Raw genomic sequence first — 18,240 nt, forward strand, 5'->3', positions numbered from 1 at the left:
ACCTGAATTAATATCCCCTGCTTTTCTGCACAGCTTTTACACAATAATTCTCAAGCACCACAGTCTGGCTCCTACACACATGTCCTTTAGCGTGCCTTAGGGCAGACTCCAGCCTATGGAACCTATCATTCCTCTGAGATAATCTGGAGAGGTGAACAAAATTCCCATTGGCTTGGATAGTGTGCAAAATGGGGTTTCAGCACTGCAAATCCAGCTTAGTTATCAAAGGAGCTGATGGCCTGTTGCAGACAGAGCCAGAAAGGAAGCTAACCCATCAGTGAAGAAAAAAGATTTCAGTCTAAACCATTCAGTGGATATGAATAGGAAGCTTTTGAAACAGAAGTCATCACTTGAGCTTGTTGAAATACTGGCACGGAGAAACAAACTCTCCATTGCATCTGTCCTCCACCAAGCTGCCCTCCTTGCCAAGGGTTGAAATGATGCACATCAGGGTGCCAGGATGGCCGTGCCTAAATCAATCCCCTAACTTGTGTGCATCAGCCCAATTCCTCTATAAAGCCATACGCATCAACCCAAATCTCCCATAAACCTGCATGCAGAGACTCACAATTAGCCACATAAAACATCTGTGTCATTAACTGACAGCACATGGGTGCTGCCTGACAGATGCCAGCACTAACAGTTTCCCTACAGGCTCAAAGCACTTCTGTTACACAGAGTGGATCAAGACTAGCTCTTTGGAAATGAAAAGTGGGATGCATGACTTCCTCAGTGAATCACAGAATTCTAAAAGGTTGGAAAAAACCACTAAGAGCATGTAGTCCTGCCCCAGTCCATCCCCACCATACCCACAAACCATGGTTAGTGGTCCCTCAGTGCTACATCTACCCTTTTCTTAAACACCTCCAGGGATGGTGACTCCACCACCTCCCTGGGCAGCCTGTTCCAATGCATCACCACTCCTCCTTAGAGGTAATTTTTCCTAATACCCAATCTGAGACCCTCACCTCTCTTTGGTGACCTGATGGCCCAACTTTGCTTGCTGCTGCTTTTGTAGGATTCACTCTCTTTGTCTACAGCCTGGAGGACCACCTATACCTCCTGGAGGATCGCCATAAACTCTACAGGTATGGAGAACCTTCTCACACGCATGACTAGGAGACACAAAATCTAAGCAAGACAACGTGGATCCCTCCCAGATTGTCATATTAACTGCATATACACACATCTGCATCCAAATTCACCTTGGCTTTCAGATGCAATGTTTCACAGGCATTTCCTCGGGAGCTTCCCAGCTGCTGCCCTGCTCTGTGTTGTAGTGGCACCAGTTACACTGCAGCTGTAAGATGTGTATGGCAATTATTAGTAATTGTATTCACTTACTCCATATAAAAATATCAGCACAGTTACATGAATGATTTGTGTAATGATATATTTGCTGTTATTAGGACCTAATATGTTATGCCTGTAATTACATACTATGCCCCATATAATAGGCCTGGAATTGCTGTGTAAATTTTGGGTAATTATAGAAAACTATGCTACAAACAGGTCCCGCTGGACCAAGTCACACATTCACTACCAGGAAATAGCTGTTATTAAAGGTTCTACAATAGGCAAACTGATATGAAAGCCAAAAACTTTCTGAATATACAGCAGTAATGACGAGAAAAGAAAGATCATGGGAATATGTGAGAGGGAGAAATAAACAACACAGTGGAGCAAGAGAATCATGGGATCATTATGGTTGGAAAAGACCACTAAGATCATCCAGTCCAACCTTCAACTCATCAGCCCACTAAACCATGCCCCTCAAAACCACAACGATCAGCCCAGGTAACCAATCCCTTGGGTATGTTTCTCCTAACTCCATTTTAGGCTCTATTAAAGGAATCCTCTAAGCAATATCATGTCTCACTTCAGCTCCAAGCTCGCTCAGATGCAACTGCTCCAAGTGACGTGGAAGCAGTGTTCATCATTTATAAAACAAGCAAGTTATAATGCTGCATGTAGATTAAAAGTCTGCCAGAGGTCATTACAGCTTACTGCATAGTCAGGCTTTTCTAAATCGCCTGGAAACACTGACATTGATTAAAATTTATCCCCTCCTTCCCAGATGCAAGAGCTTTTCCAGATTTCAGCAGGCTTCTTTTTTTGCAAAGCTGATCCTTCCCCTCCTTGCTGCAGTATCTGCACATCTTTTGTCAAAAATCAATAGCAATAGCACAGTCCCTCATGGGTTTCTTGCAGTCATGAGCTGTTCTCCCAAGGATGGGTCCGGATGGGAAGAAATGAGATCAGCCACTTTTATGGCTGGGTGAATAGTTATGGGCTTTGAGAGCTTTCTCATGGTTGTGAGCCTCAGAACAACTTCTGATTATATTAATTTCACTGCAGCCTTCCAGCTTCATCATCTACGCTGCCAACTGCTATTAAGGTTCCATTAAAAGCCAATGAAACACGGGGCGTTTTACAATACCCAAGACAGAATGATTTCCCTTTTTGGATACAGTAAAAATTTTCAGCCAAAAAAATACATCCTTTTGGTTAGAAAGAAAAAAAAAGAGGGAGAGACAATTTCAAGCTGATCAAAATATTTCATAAAGTCTCGTCAGACTGTCTCTGCCAGAAAAAACAACCAAGAAAAAGCTAATTTTCAAAGCAAAACATTGATTTTTCCTTTCTGCCTATCATAATTACATTTATTTCCACTTGCTTATGGAAAGCCCTTGATATCAGGCAATATTTCAGTTTGCACAGGACAAAGTGTTTTGTTCAGATCAAAACATTTTCCACAGCACTTCGTCACTGGTAGATGTTCAGTAATTGAATTTTCTTGTTACTAATTGTACCTTTCCCTTCAAGTCGGGTTCAAGTAACATCTCTTTGCTAAAAGTGTAGCTAAGTTTAGCAAAAGAGACGAGGATGAAGCCCTCAGAAACTATCAGCTGAATCCAAGCAAATTGTGATTAAAACAAAACACGTAATAAAAGGTGAGGGCTGGGGGGAAGGATAAAATTTAACCCTGGTTACACATACAATAAGTTTGCTCAATACACTGTCTAAAAGCTTTAACCCACAATATGTCAATAACTAAAGGCTATGGCTTTTCACGTCAGTGTTGAAGCAAACAAGTCTAATTTGGGAATACCTGTGTGTGTGCTTGGTTCTACTGAAGTTCATGGCCCTTCTTGTACTATCAGGTAAATTGTTCGGCGCCCTGGTGACACAGTGTCAGGAATGGATTTTGTGTAGTGATGGACTGTGTGGCTTCAAATATCAGGAAACGTGGGTAAAATTAAGTTCCTGTCTGTATGAACATTTCCTCCCATTTGATACTTTGCACTTACAGAGATAGAATCATAGAATTATAGAATGGCTTGTGTTGGAAGGGTTCCCAAGGATCACCAAGTTCCAATTCCCTGCAGATGAACAGGTCTTACCCATACCACATGCATATGTGCATGTAAAACACAGGGTTAAATATAAGGGCTTTGCAACAGACAAGAAGATCTCACTGCTCATCCCTTTCCATGATATGCATTATAACTCAACAACTAGACCTTGAATCTCTCCTGGGGCTGCTGTGGGAATGAAAGCCAGGGAGGTTTTTTGGAAGAAGAAGCCTCAGAGGGCTGAAAGTGAGACCAGCTGGTATGATCCTCAGACAAGCAAGAGCCCCTGCTTGAAGAGCAGCACTGCAAGGTCCTGAGCAACCAGGGCTCATGTGGGGATAGGTGTGATGGACTAAGGTCCCTACGTCATCGACAGGATGTGTTGGAGCAAACACTGGGCTGAAAAAGCGTTGAGCGAGTGCTGTCTGCTAAAGTGATGCACAAAAATAGAATCATAGAACCATTAAGGTTGGAAAAGACCACTAAGATCATCTAGTTCTAGTGTCAACCCAATCCCACCACACCCACTAAAACCAAGTCCCCAAGTGCCATATCTCCACATTTATTGAACACTTCCAGAGATGGTGACTTTCCTGGGCAGCCTGTTTCAATGCTTGGCCACTCTTTTGGAAAATAATTTTTCCTAATATCTAGCTTGAACCTCCCCTGAGATGGCCACAAGATGGAATTGAGAGAGAGCTAAATGAAGATAGACAGTAAATACCTTCATTTTGGAATCTTCTAACTTATCAGTGCTGAAGTTTGCAGTCTGAAAGTGGTTTATACAGATACACCAGCTACATGTTCCAGCACTGATCTGAGATTTACAGACTACACTTTTACATATGTACAATTCAAACTGATTGCCATGACCTCACATAAAATGGTAATGATTAACTATCAGCAGCACTGCAGGAATTGGAAAACAAAAAGGAAAGGGAAGGGGAAAGGAAAAGAGAAGGGGAAAGGGAAAAGAGAGGGGGAAAGCAGAAAGAGAAGGGGAAGGGGAAAAGAAGGGGAAGAGGAATGGGAAGAGGAAGGGAAAGCAAAGGAAAGGCAAGGAAAATGCTCATTCCTAATAAAAACTGATGTTGACTGTCAGGAAAATGATTCTTCTGCTAGCATTAGTTACAGGAGCCAAAAACATTGTTCTGAGTGTTTCTGTGGAGCATATGCTTGACGTACTTGCAAGAAACTCTTCTACATCAAGTCTTTGTAATTGCACAAATATGGAAAATAAGATTGAAATCATAAAGGCTCCCATTTCCTCTGGTAGCTAATCAGCCCAGTCTGCATTTATGTACAAGCAGAGTGCTGTCTCCATCCCTGCATCCCTAGGATGCTGCCCTAGGTGCAATGAGCTGACATTTCCCTAATGAATCAAACTATTTGCTCCAGAATTACAAGATGTGGGGCCAATATTTTCAAAAGCTGCCTTTAAAGCTCTGGCAGCAATTTAGTGTGGTCATGTTTCTGAGTGTGAAGTTCTTCATGTGTGAATGCTTGCACTCAGGATTTATTTACTTGGACTGCACTCACACCCATGAGAGGATTGTGGCCATGAACCTTAAGTTTTCCACGGTTATCTGTTGGATGGAAGAAAAGGTTTAAAGGGCTAGAAAACAGGTAAAGACTGATTTGCAGATCCAAGATGGTGTTTAGGACTATAGAGCAAGGAGTGAATTAGAGAAAAGGAAAACTGAGGTGTTCAAAGCCAGGTTGGATGGGGCCCTGGGCAGCCTGATCTACTAAGGGAAAACCAGCTCTTGGCAGGGAGTTGGAACTGGCTGGGCTTTAATGTTCCTTCCAAACCAAGCCATTCTATGATTCTATGATTTTCACATTTACATGAAGCAAGCCCAGCAATTTTGCTACATTCCCTGCAGTCTGCCATTCCTTGCTAAGAGAATGTAGAGCACAGTGCACAGGTCCCAGGGGTGGCCTCAGATCCAGCCACTTCACAGCGGTATCCAAAATCCAAGGCTAATTAGTCCTCGTGGGAGGACAGGGTGCTGCAGTGCTCACAAGGCTGAATGGGGACCTGCCCCATGGGTGCACTGAGCCTGCACTTCATCTGCTATCTTCTGTGCTGGGAAGGGGAATGGCTCAGCCTCAGCGTGATTTTAGCACTGTGTTTGCAGTTTTGGTTTACTAGTGACGTGTCTCAGATGCACAGTGCAGGACTGCATTGTGCACAACAAAAGTGCGAAACAGAAAAATGCCTCAGAAGTGCCCCAGCTTTCTTCCATCCCTACTTTACTTTTCTAGTTTTTAAATAAATATTATATTATATACAAAAAAAAAAAAAAAAAAAAAAAAGTAGCTTTTACAGAGAAAAGTCCTTGCTCGGGAAGCATGAAATTAAAAGCTCTCAAGCGTGAATGTGCCCAGCTCCACACCGCATGCACCTCGCCAGCCCCGCAAAAGGCTGGCAGCTTGCTAATTCCCTCCATGGCCTCATCCTGCAAACATGCAGCCTTGCGAGTGAGGCTTACTCATGGAAACGCTATGCCTGCATTCCAGCAACGAGCGGCTTGAGAGGAACCTGCTCATGGGCACCCGGGGACACAGCTGGCACCGCCGAGCCGCCAGCCTGGCACCTTTCAGAGGGCTCCAGCAGAGCAGCGAGCTCAGCCCTGAGCTCTGATCCCGTGTGCTCTGAAGGACACCCTCTGGCCATGCCCGAGGCCACACTCGCATGTTTTCAGACAACACAGACATGGAATCAAAGAATAACAGAATCATTAAGGTTGGAAAAGACCACTAAGACAGTCTAGTCCAACTATCAACCCATATACACCATGCCACTAACTGTGCTTCTGAAAGTAAATGGTTTCAAGCAGCTCTCAGCAGATTGCTGAAATACATGCAGGAGTTTTGCTGAAGCCAGCTTTCCTCTGTGTCCATCTTTGTGTTATGCTTGCTGTCTTTCACTTTGGAAAACTGAGATGCTGCATGTTCCTAAGCCCCCTCCAACTGCCTTCAGGCAATCAAGGTTGAGAGTGGGACACAGAATTATCTCCTGCTAATCATAGCAGTGCCTTGTAAGCTTGCAAAGCTGCAAGATGGTTCATCTGGAAGACTTATGAGGGGTGGTTGAGGGAGCTGGGATTGTTTACTCTGGAGAAGAGGAGGCTCAGGGAAGACCTCATAGCTCTCTGCAGCTCCCTGAAAGGAAGCTGTACGATGTGGAAGTCAGCCTCTCCTCACAGGTAACAGCAATAGAATGAGAGAGAATGGCCTTAACTTGCACCAGGAGAGGATTAGGTTGGATATTAGGAAAAAATTCCCCGCAGAAGAAGTGGTGATACAGTGGCACAGGCTGCCCAGGGAGGTGGTGGAGTCACCGTGCCCGAAGATGTTCAGAAACCATGGAGGTGTGGCACTGAGAGACATAGGTCAGTGGACATGGTGGGAATGGGTTGATGGTTGGACTGTATGGTCTTAGTGGTCTTTTCCAACCTTAAGAATTCTATAGTTCCATGATCTGCTTCTCAGCTTCACATGCCAGACCCTATAGGGCAAGCTTGTATCTGAGTCACAGACCACAAATCATAGGACCACATGGGGTCTTAGAAGCTGCACCACCTCTCAAGGCACCCAGCTCAGGTGATCCCCATGGGATGCTGTAATTGTGCCTCACAACCCTCCATCCCTGCCTACATCCCACGAAGCAGCCTCTCCTCTGCCGCCAGGTGGTTCTGTGTGTCACATCATGTTCTGGAAGAGAAGAAAATGCACGATGTGCTCTTAGAGATAGGACAACAAAAGTTGTTTGCTCGCTTTCAAACCTTTGGGTTTTGAAAGTTTAATCCCTCCCACAGACAAATCCTGCTGGGATTGAGGTTTGTCTCCATCATGGCAGAGCCACCCAGGACATCAGAAATCCCCCAAGGACCACAGTGCTTTTGTAAATCTTCGGGAAGTGCCTGCTGTGAACCCCAAGTAGCCCCAGCCACATCGGTACTGCAGCGCCTACATGCACCTAATGCTTTCCAGACTCCTTTAGTTTGACTGATGCGTGTTTTGACATCTCAGAGAAAACATTTTGCAAGATGCACAGTCAAAGGCTCTTTCAAGCTGAGATGTCCGTGAAAAGCTGCACGAGCACTCCAAGGCTCAGTGCCTCTCTCTGTCAGCTGCTCTAATGAAAGCTCCCTGTGCAGACCAGAGGACAGAGCAGAGAGTGATACATTCCTTTAAATAGCATCCTAGCTGGCTTAGGGAGCCCAGGAACATTTTAACTCACTTATAATTATCCTGTGGTTCAAACCCATTTTTCTGTTCTGGGCACCAAGAGATGGGAAATCTTTAACGTGACATTAGCTCATGCACAACTGCCCAGAGAGCACCTGTGTTTGTGTCCTTACCACGCAATATTGCATGCTACACAGGACCTACTCCACATCGTGCTGCTCAGGACTTAATTACTTGAAGCAATTGGCACTGAGGTCAGCAAAGGAGGTTTTATTCAGGCAGAGCCTGATCTCAGTGCAGTGATGGCTTCCATAACACACAGTGCTGGCCAGAAAATTCTCACAAGCATCTTCCATGTGATGTTTTTCCAGAGGCAAAGCCAGCTACAGAGGGCCATGCGTGTCCTGTCCTTCAGCCCCATGCAACTGTCTGTGAACAGCTCAGGGATAGACTCAAACACTCGGGGCCAAAGTGGGGGAACTGAAATAATTGAAATTTTAAGCCTAGTTGGAGCCCATGTGCAGCACGACCCATAAGGAATTGTTTTGGCATGGCAGCAGGACAGCAAATTGGCAGGAAAAAGGCTGGGGCTCAAGAACATTGGGAATCACAGAATGGCTTAGGTTGGAAGGGACCTTAAAGACCATCCAGTGCCAACCCCCTGACGTGGGCTGGTTGCTACTCACCAGAACAGGCTGCCCAGGGCCCCATCCAACCCAGCCTTGAACGCTCCCAAGGATGGGGCATCTCCCTTAAAGCAACTTCACTCCAGGAAGAACTTGAATAGAGGGCTTTCCCTAGGATGCGTGGAAGGAGCAACACTAGGACAATGCTGAGAGTTTCAGGGTTTCTGTACAGGAAGAATTATTTCAAATAATTCCCGGCCTCTCACCCCATAGGAGGTTTTGAATGAAAACTTCAGATTCACAAGCAATAAGACTCCAGCTTAAATTTAAAAAAGAAAAAGAAAAAAATTGTTTAGGGAAAAAATATCAGAATATCTTCCCCTTTTGTGAGCCAAATGGTATCAACCAGCAGTAAAATAAGTGTCCCATGTTTTCCATTTTAGGAATGATCTCTAAATTTTTTCTGGTATCATTTTTTCCTAACAAAGGAAGCATGTTTTCCTTTCTGCACCTCTACAAAAAGACATCTTAAAGAACCCATCTCACCATGGCCCTATTTGTTTCCTAGTCTACAAGTTTTGCATCCCATAGGTCTATAAGGAATACATTCAAGTTAATAATAAATTATTAGAAAAAAATTGCATCCTTACGAGCTGCTGTGTGACAAGTGGATAGCGCGTGCTTCACTCAGTTGGGAAGATCACAGAATCATAAAATCACTAATGTTGGAAAGACCACTAAGATCATCTAAGTCAACCACCAACCCATCCCCAATATATCACTAAACCATGTCATTTAATGCAACATCTCCATTTTTCTTGAAAACCCCCAGGGTTGGTGACTCCACCACCTCCCCAGGCAGCTTGATTTGGTTTGTCCATAAGTCTTTACCTTGACAGAAAAGAAAATCCTTATGTTTGCTTCACAAGGAGAAACGTGGGCCAAAATCTCCTTTCCTGATTTATTTCCAGAGTTTAGGAATGGGATAATTTGCACTGAGGAACCATTTTTTGGGGTTCCTTAGACCCGCAGCACAACCCACTTTGATAGAAACTCATTTCTATGGAGTACAAAGAGAGGCCACTGAAACAGCTTTTCACAGAGCTGCTTCCACACCCCAGCTGCAGCCATGCTAAAAAGGACTCTGGGTTTTAATCAAAATACTTCAGCTCTTCTGATGACAGTGAGGACAGGTGGCATTTCTCCACTTTCCAAACTGGAATTGCAGCAGCCACAGCTTTCTGCTTTGTAAAGCAGTCCTTCTGTCACTTTTCAATAGGGTGAGAATCGTGTTAGGGCACTAGCAGAGCACAGTGAGGACTGGGACACGCTGGCAGCATGCTGCCTCCAGGTCTTCTACATCCTACAGCACTACAGAAAGCTGTGTCCAGCTTGGACCTCACTTACAGATGTCTGCAGTGACAGCAGTGGGCACATCTGCCTTTGTCTTTCTGTTCTGGATATGCCTGTGTCAAAGTCCATATCAAGGGTAACTCTGTGCTTGAGAATAAGTCACACAAAAGGCATGATGAAGGCTCTTGGAGGGATGCAAACAAGCTAGATTAGGTACCAAGTGTTTTGACCATTCCTGCCTCATTCCCACAAATTACAGGCAGATCACAACTATGTAGCTCCAAGCCTTGCAGAGAAAGCTTCCATTCATCCCAGTTCTTCCAGATCCTTCCTCACCTTCCACAGAAGACTGTATATTTATTAGGAGGAATTTCTTCCCAGAAAGTGTGTTAATGCATTGGCACAGGCTGCCCAGGAAGGTGATGGAGACACCATCCCTGGAGGCGTTCAAGAAACATGGAGATGTGGCACTGAGGGACATGGTTAAGTGGGCATGGTAGGGATGGGTTGATGGTTGTACTGGATGAATTTAGTGATCTTTTACAACCATAAGGATTCAGTGTTTCTAGGATTCTATCATTCACTCATTTATTTCTCCTCCCATCTTACCATTACCGGTAGGTCTTGTTGTAACCAGGATAGGGAGCTTTTTATCATGGAAAGGAGACTCTTGTCCCAGCAAAGCCTGAATAGTCATTTCTTCTCAGGAGGGAATCGTGCCAAGCCAATGCAGAGACACATTTGTTTAGTTTGGGTATCACTTCAGGGCACTGCATACAGACCCACATCATCCACCCCCCAACCCATAGATGACCTCAGTCAGCGATGGCCCTGTTTTAACGCATATAACAGAAAAATCACTTCAGGAACACATGCAACAGATTCCCTACATATTAGTTTATCACTGAAAGCAGCTATTTTTGGACACATCTTCCATAGAGAGTCCATCACAGAGTAACTGACCTGAGGTCAGAGTTATAAAGCATTCCTCGCTGCCGTTTCTATTACCAAATCATTCTCAGAAATACACTAAATTAAAGATCTACTTGGCATTCACACCCAACCCATAGACCTTTCCACCCAACTACCACTCTTGTCCTCTACCCCTGCAGTGTCCCAGCCAACTTATTCAACATGGGAATACCAGGGAAGCTGGAGGGAGAGGAGGAGCAGCACGTGGTGGTCCTGTCACTCTGGGCATGACCCCAAATGATGTCTATACCTGCAGAGGTCCCAGCTGGGGACCCACCAGGCTATGCTACCCCCAGCTGCTCAGCCGCAGCAGCTTGCAGCCTGGCAAATTAAGTATTCAGCAACCACTAAGCTCACAAATAGACAGTAGGCGCCAGAATCCTCAGCTGGGGCTCCTTGGACTACACTGGCTTTACACTGATTTAAGCCAGCTGAGGATCCGCACCACTGGGCCAAGTCCTGCTGGCCTACCTCAAGCTGATGGCTAGTTGATGTGACTTATGACTAAGATTTCCACTTAGCCTAACTCAAAGCATGAGCAGTGCTTATGTAGTGCTACCATTGTTGATTCCAGCCTTTTGTCTCAGGATGTAACCGATAGGCCTAATAACAGAAATCATGCTGCATGCATTCATTCACCCTCTTCGCAAGCAGCGTGTTATTGAGCTCAGTGGTGAAAAGGCATGCACAAACACAATGGGGCTGGGATTAAGCCCAGCTGCATTACCAAAGTAAATACTTTTGCTGCTGACAGTTTGTCTGTAGGGATTTGGAGAAAAGTTTTGTGCATCTACTTAGGCAACATATGGTTTTATTTTCCTTGTTAACAAAAACAGTAGTGGTCAAAAGTCAACACCCTCTGATGACTGCTCAGTGGCCGATGTGGAATGGACTTGGTGGTCCAGTTTCTTACACATCCACATTAAAATGATTCTTTTCCTGCATTCTTCTCTCACTTGGCATTGGGGTTTATAGTCCCCACAAGGAAGCAAAGGGGTTTTAGGTTAATCTCATCTGTCCTCCTTTTTGACTGAAAGCCATCAGTGGTGTGGTTTGGGTTAAGATGCTTTGCTAGCTTCCTAAATTCCCCCTGTGATGAAAGCCCCTCCACAATCTGTTTCTCTGAAGCCTGAAGAGAATCAGAATTAATCCTCATTAGCCAATGACGGAGACATGCCAGCTAAGTCAGACTTCTAAAGCAAACACAGCGCTGATGAGGGTGAGTATCATGCCAAGAGCACAAATGGTCTGAATTTAGCCCTTCATCCCCAGCTGAACACGTATGGTTCTCCAAAGGTCTCTGCAGTACTCAACCAACAGCTGGTCACCTTTACATCTGAAATGAAGAAAATCCACAAAGACTTGGCTGTATATATGGTGATGATTTCAGTTGGGCAGAAGAGGGCAAAAAGTTAGCTGAGCTTCCTTGGGCATCCATCTCTCATAGCTCCAATGAAGTTATAAGTACATACTGGTACCCAGCATCACTGGGAAGGAAAAAAAAAAGAATTGCTATCAAGCCTCCCACAGCTGATTCGCTTCAAAGATTTTAAAGCTCTAAAGGTGTAAACAGGTCTTGTCTACACTGAGGTAATGAGAGTTACATATGGCAACTAGTGCTCAACAGCTAACACTCAGCATCTGCAAGGTCAGTGAACTTGAGCACTGCAAAGGAGTGTTAACTAGACCCAACACATGAAGTAATTGTTTTTAAGGGAGAGCATCCAAGCTGGAACACAGCAGTGTAGAACATGTACACTAAGACAGGTGTAATCCCAGGCACAGTGGGTGGGAAGGAAGGCTGGAAAAATCACAATTAAGAAGCCAAGATGTGTTGTGTAATCCCAATGCCCTTGCCAATACAAAGGTAGTTTTACTGAGGGACAGATCCTGTCGATGCCCAGCTATCCCACATTATGTTTACCATCCTGAGGATGCTGCTGACTTTTCTGGAAGCTGAAGGTCCAAATTATTTTACAGGGGATGCTCAAACCTGCCCAGAGACAGCCCACAATGGGCAGGCAGCCAGTGCTGGAGGAGCTCAGCCAAAAAAAGATGCTGCAGCTCAGGTTGACACACAAAGGGAGCTCACAAACAGCCCGTCCTAATCCCACGCTCATGCTCACTATCCATGGAGGAGAAGGGTAAAGTCAAAAATTGTTTCTGTTCCTACGAGAGAAAATTGGTGACAACAAAACTTATTGTAACACCTTTTTTCTTCTTTCCCCTCCCCTCTGCAGAAGTTTGGGAGTTTTCATTGAAAAAGTAAAAGCTGAAAAATGTTTGGTTTCTGGCAATCAAAAACTGGAAACTTTTGGGCCACAAACCAAAACTATTTGGGGTTTCTGATTTTTGGTTTTGTTTTGGGATTTTGCCAAGCTCCTTAGCTTTCCATTGCCAAAAAACTACACGTTTTTCAAGCTTTTTCCTTCTCAATGAAAGCCCTAAAGTTGTTGTTGAAATTGGACATTTCCCACAGAAAATTTTTGATATTATAAGAAAAAAGAGGCATTTTCAGCAGAAAGAGTGTTTTGACTGAACAATTTCATCCAGCTCTGTAAATACATCCCTTCGAGGGACCATCACATCTTCTCTTTCACCTTCTCTCCCCAGATGGCTTTTCTTTCACATATGGGACCTCAGGGCTGTGACCAGGGTCTTGGCCATCCCACATCCAACCTTCATGGCCCTCCTGGGGACAGATAGGTCTCAAGTAGTCGTGTCTTCTGCTTTTCCTATGAAGTACCAGTACCAACTATCACTGCAGATATTAGGCTACACAGCAAAAAATAAAAGATACCCAGAGTAGATTCAGCAGATCTTGTTTGGACCACGCAGCCCACATTTGATCCTGTGATTCTGGGAGATTAAGGTGTTCTCCAACATACCTAAATATCATTTACCCACAGTTTAACTGGAGCCACTGGCCCTGAGTCCCAAATGTGCCCCACAAAGCACGTGGCTGATACTGACTGCACTAATATTCAATATTTGCATGCAAGATGTGAATATTACATGTAAATAAAGAAGAAAAAAACAACAACAAAGTACTAGCAATTAAAAATGAAAAACTTTCAGGCTTCTCTACCCCAAGCACCAAATCAGAGATGGTGTTTGCACCTCATTCCCAGGGATAATGCTGACCAAAAGCTGAAACCAGAAACTGCATGAATGAGGGGGAAATTTCAGCTGGAATCTGAGTTCCAGAACGTAGACTACACTTTTATGAGGTGGATCCAAACTACAATAACAAATCTCAGCTTCCTGAAGCTCTGGGCAAACATGAATTTGGATCAGGATTTGAATTTCCCTTTTCCAACCAATCCTCCACTAAAATGGCAATTCTTTGCCCAGATAAAACTAAGATATCTTGGAGTCTTAATAACTAAGTGGAGCCATCTTACAGCTGTTTTATTTTTTCCTGGAAATAGCCTCTTTTCTTGCTTTCAGGGATGTTTTCCTTGACTGGGACAGTGATCTAGATATTTGATGTCCCTGAATGTGCCACAATTACTATAGAGAAGGTCAGAAGAACTGCAACCAACAAAGGGAGGATGACTATGCATATCAATGGCAAGTGAGAGCATGCCAGGAGGAAAAGGAAAGATCCCCATATTTAGGGAGAAATGGAGTTGCCACACAGCAAAAATGCTGGCCTGGAAGAACTTGAGCATGGCATTTGGAGGCATTGACCAGGGTGAGAACTGCCAACAGGAAGAGGTAGGTTTGGGCAGGTTGGGTCAGGGAAGAAATAAAGGACTGAAGAAAAAAAAAAAAAAAAGAAGGACAAAAATGTGCATCTTTCCTTTACGAGAAGAAGAGGCAATGCAGTGGCTCTGGATGAGCAGAAAGACAAACATGGAAAGAGTGGTGGTGTTGGATAGCCACTAGCTGCAGGTATTCAGGATAGCAGTATATTAAGAAAAAAATGAGCTTGGATATTAGGAAAAATTTATGCTCTGAAAGAGTCATCAACCTTTGCAACAGGCTGCCCAGAGAGGTGGTAGCATCACTTTCTCTGGAGATATTCAAGAAACATGGAAGCGTGGCACTGAGGGACATGGTTAGTGAGTGGACTAGGTGACTTTAGAAGAGTAGGTCAGTAAGATTGGAAAAGATCTCTATGATTCTATGAGGAAGACAGGGTCTGTCAAGGGCTGGGGACAGGATGGGAACAAGAGGAAGGTCTGATGGACTTTTGGGGAGCAGATGAAGAGGGCTGGGTGGTCAGTGAGGAAGAGGAGCAGGTGAGGTTTCTCTTTTGGGGACAGACATTTGTATCTCATGCTATTTTATTTATTTTTTTTTTAATCTTCTCTCAATAAAGCTTATTGAAGCCTTGTCATGGTGAGATGCTGCCTGGCAGCTGAGACGTGGCTCACAGGGCTGTGCTCTAAGCCCAAGGTGAGCAAGGGGGAACACATTAGTTTAAATCTCTGCAAAATTTCTCCCAGGGGAAGTAAGTTGAAAACACAGGTACTGCTATTCACCTCACTGCTAAGTTGTGCAGCTGAACTCTTCACACCTTTAATAAAAACCTAGAAACAAAACATCAGCATGAATTAGTTTTAGAAGCAGAACGGATAGCATGAAAGGCAAGCCAAAAGCCCCATCAGCAGAGGGGTGGGTGAATTGCCATACAGCCCTGGGAGAGAAAGAGACATTCATATTTCTTTACTCTACATTCGAACTCCAGCATCCTTACGATAAACCATGCCCCAGCAGCGGATGTTATTTAGATTGTCTTTACAAACTCAAGAAGAGAAACTGAGGCAGGGCTGAGCTTTGACAGCCAGCTGCATAAACTCCCTTCATAGATTTTTTTACTGGGACTTCTTTCATCCATCTTGTACTCACATAGTTAAGAGGATCTAGGAAGCAGCAATTCCTCTGCTTTCCAAAGCAGTTACTCAGGAAAGGACTAATTAAGTGGCGGTGTTATTACAGCAGGTCCTCAAGTCTCCAAACACAACCAGTGGCGATTAGCCAGGCGTCAGCTACTGGGCGGGATTTCCCACTGCCCAGCTGTGTAATTATCATGGCAGCTAAGCCAAAATCATTTGACAAAGAAAACCAGCTGCAGGCTGTGGGTCTGGGAGATGATAGCACACATCCAGCTGAGAGAGAAACAATAACATCTTCCCCTCTGTATTTTCCCAAAAGATCAATTAGGATGGGCATGCTACATTTCCGCAGGGGAGCAGATAGAAATATTGATTTCTGGGGAGCATGCGGAATAAGAAGCAGGAGAAGAATAAGGCTTACTGCAATTTCAGTGGAGAATTGAACATTCACTGCCATCTTCCTTGCATTACAGCACAGAGGTGGCAGGTGGAGTCTGCTTAGGCAGGGCAGACAGAAGCTCTGCTATACTGACTTGAAGTCTGGACCCTGTTCTACAGCATCCTCCATGCAGAGAGAGTCTGAGGTTGTCTTTAACACCCCCCACAAAGCATTGCACTGGAGTCTGAGCAATGGAAAAGTTTGGGTTTGTTCCCTGAAAGCAGATTTCTGCTGCCTATGATGTTGCGTAACCTCCTGCCTCAGTTTCCCCCCATACAAGAGAATGGCAGCTGTGTTCACTACCTCACCAGTTATCTCAGACCATCATGTGATGCCTTCCAGCAAACTGGGCAGAGCCTGCTCATAGCTCGATGGCTTTCTTCTGCTTCTCTGAACCACCAGATGCACTTTCAAGAGATATCTTACCTTTTGACGGTTAAAAGGCTTTTGAGTACGTACAAAATGGTTGTTTGCATTCTGCCAGTGATGGGTGGTGCGCAGGGAGGAGTAAGGAGACAAATAGGAAAGAGATAAACTGGGCTGCCAGCACATCTGAGAGAGGAACTGGGGTTACTTACTAGTGTAGCAAGACAAATGCAGGTTAAGGGAAGAGACTACGTGGGGTGGTTGCAACCAAGTAATACAGCATGAGCATCAGCACAGTGTTATCTCCAGTCCCATTCCTTGCCAGGTCCAGCTGACCTGCACGCTTTCCTTGAGAGCACGTGCCCTAGCACATCATAGCATGACACAGATCCACGAACTGCATTTCCAACATTTGAGGATGGCCAGGGCTGCAGTTGGGACTCACCTAGGCCTCCTAACACAAAGAATGGTGTGAAAGGCTTGGCAAATAAGGACAAGTAGGAAAGACAGCATTTTCCAGCATAGAAATAGATACCTTTGTATTACTATCTATATGTAGTTGTTTCTGTCCAATTTCAAACCATAGAATCCTTAAAGTTAGGATATACCTCTAAGACCATCTAGTCCAACCATCAACCCATCCCCACTACACCACATGCATCAGCACCATTATCTCCACTTTCCTCAAACACCCCCAGGGATGGTCACACCACCACTTTCCTGGGCAGCCTGTTCCAATGCCTTAATCATCAGCCAACATAATCTCTTTGCTCTCATCCAAATTTATTTAGAGCAATCCTATCCTTTGCTACAAACAAGCTGTTTGGAGCCTTCAGGCAGAGAAATAGATCTCATTTAACCCATCGCATGTGGAAAGTCATCACTTTCACAAAGGTCCCAGCCTCAGCCTCTAAGTACGTCCTCAAATCTGCCAGCCATTGGTAAATGCCTTCTCAGAGGGCCCTTCAACCTACAGATCCGTTTGCACTTAAATTGCCCAACACACAGCACTTGGCCTAGATGAGTAACGAAGTGTGTGACCTTCCAGTGATCAAGCATTGCTAATATCTCAACAATTTCAAACGTTTAATAACTTAATTTAATGCAGTAAGAATGATGCGATTGAATGCACAATATCTGTAGCAGTTAATTAACCACAGTAGCCCAGAGAGGTCTTGGATTTCATACAACCTTTCAATATAATTACAAATTTTTAACAGCAAAATGAATTTAAATCCAGCCTGACACAGCAATCCATCTTCATCTCCAGATAAAAGGTAGCACATGCAGAATTAACATTTGAACAAAAGCCACGGGCAATGGAGAGAGACAAGGAGCATTAGCAGATGTGCAGAATGAATTACTATTAGTGCTGTGAAAGGGGAGGACTGGAAGAGAGTATTCCATTGTATAGGTTGGATGTATGACATAGCTGCTCACTTTTCTGGCAATACACAAGTTTAGGCTTTATATATAATAGAGTTTAAATTGAGTTTATGCTTTATGGCAGGAATAGTGCTGAGCCATTTAGGTCAATCTGCATCTCTACACTTGGAGGACCAAGTGTGTTGTGACCAACTCATCCTTCTCCAACAAGGCAGCATCCTGCACTCTGGCAGGCAAAACAAACATACCTGCTTTCATCTCTCAGCAAAATGAGTTCAGACACGACAACCTCCTACTCTCTGCTGAGATAGGTGTAATGCTGTAATGTGATGGAAAGTACAGCAATAATAGCATCGTAGTAGGCTGCAGCAAATGAGAACAAGCCCAAACAAAGCAACTGTGAGTACAGAAACAAAAGAAGAAAAACTGCTTACCTACAGAAGACCTCTTGTAGGCTGGGATCTCCAGTAAGACACTCTTGCCTCCACTGCCAACCCTTAAATGAGGTCTGGGAAGGGCTGGATCCTGGCTCCACCCCTTGTGGTCACTCAGTGCATTGCTTGCACCTGAGCTCCCCTGAATTGGCCCTGCCTTCCCACCAGGTGCTCAACTGCTCAACCACTGGTTCAAGCTGTGACTTAGCATTTCTACTATGGAAGGCAAGAAAATGCTGTTCTCATACCCACCCTGTATGTGCCATA

The 18,240-nt window shown here is 44.5% G+C and overlaps 1 long non-coding RNA gene across 1 annotated transcript; it reads right to left on the bottom strand.

The window, feature by feature from the left end:
- Window positions 1-11,007: 11,007 nt before the first annotated feature.
- LOC116226006 (uncharacterized) lies at window positions 11,008-18,005 on the bottom strand. The gene is made up of 3 exons (XR_016466535.1): window positions 17,974-18,005; window positions 17,788-17,858; window positions 11,008-11,991 (listed from the first exon to the last, which is right to left on the bottom strand). It is a non-coding gene; the product is annotated as an uncharacterized LOC116226006 (long non-coding RNA).
- Window positions 18,006-18,240: the final 235 nt, after the last annotated feature.

This window comes from Phasianus colchicus, chromosome 4, assembly GCF_987193195.1.
Source record: "Phasianus colchicus chromosome 4, bPhaCol1.hap1.1, whole genome shotgun sequence".
Taxonomy (NCBI): domain Eukaryota; kingdom Metazoa; phylum Chordata; class Aves; order Galliformes; family Phasianidae; genus Phasianus; species Phasianus colchicus.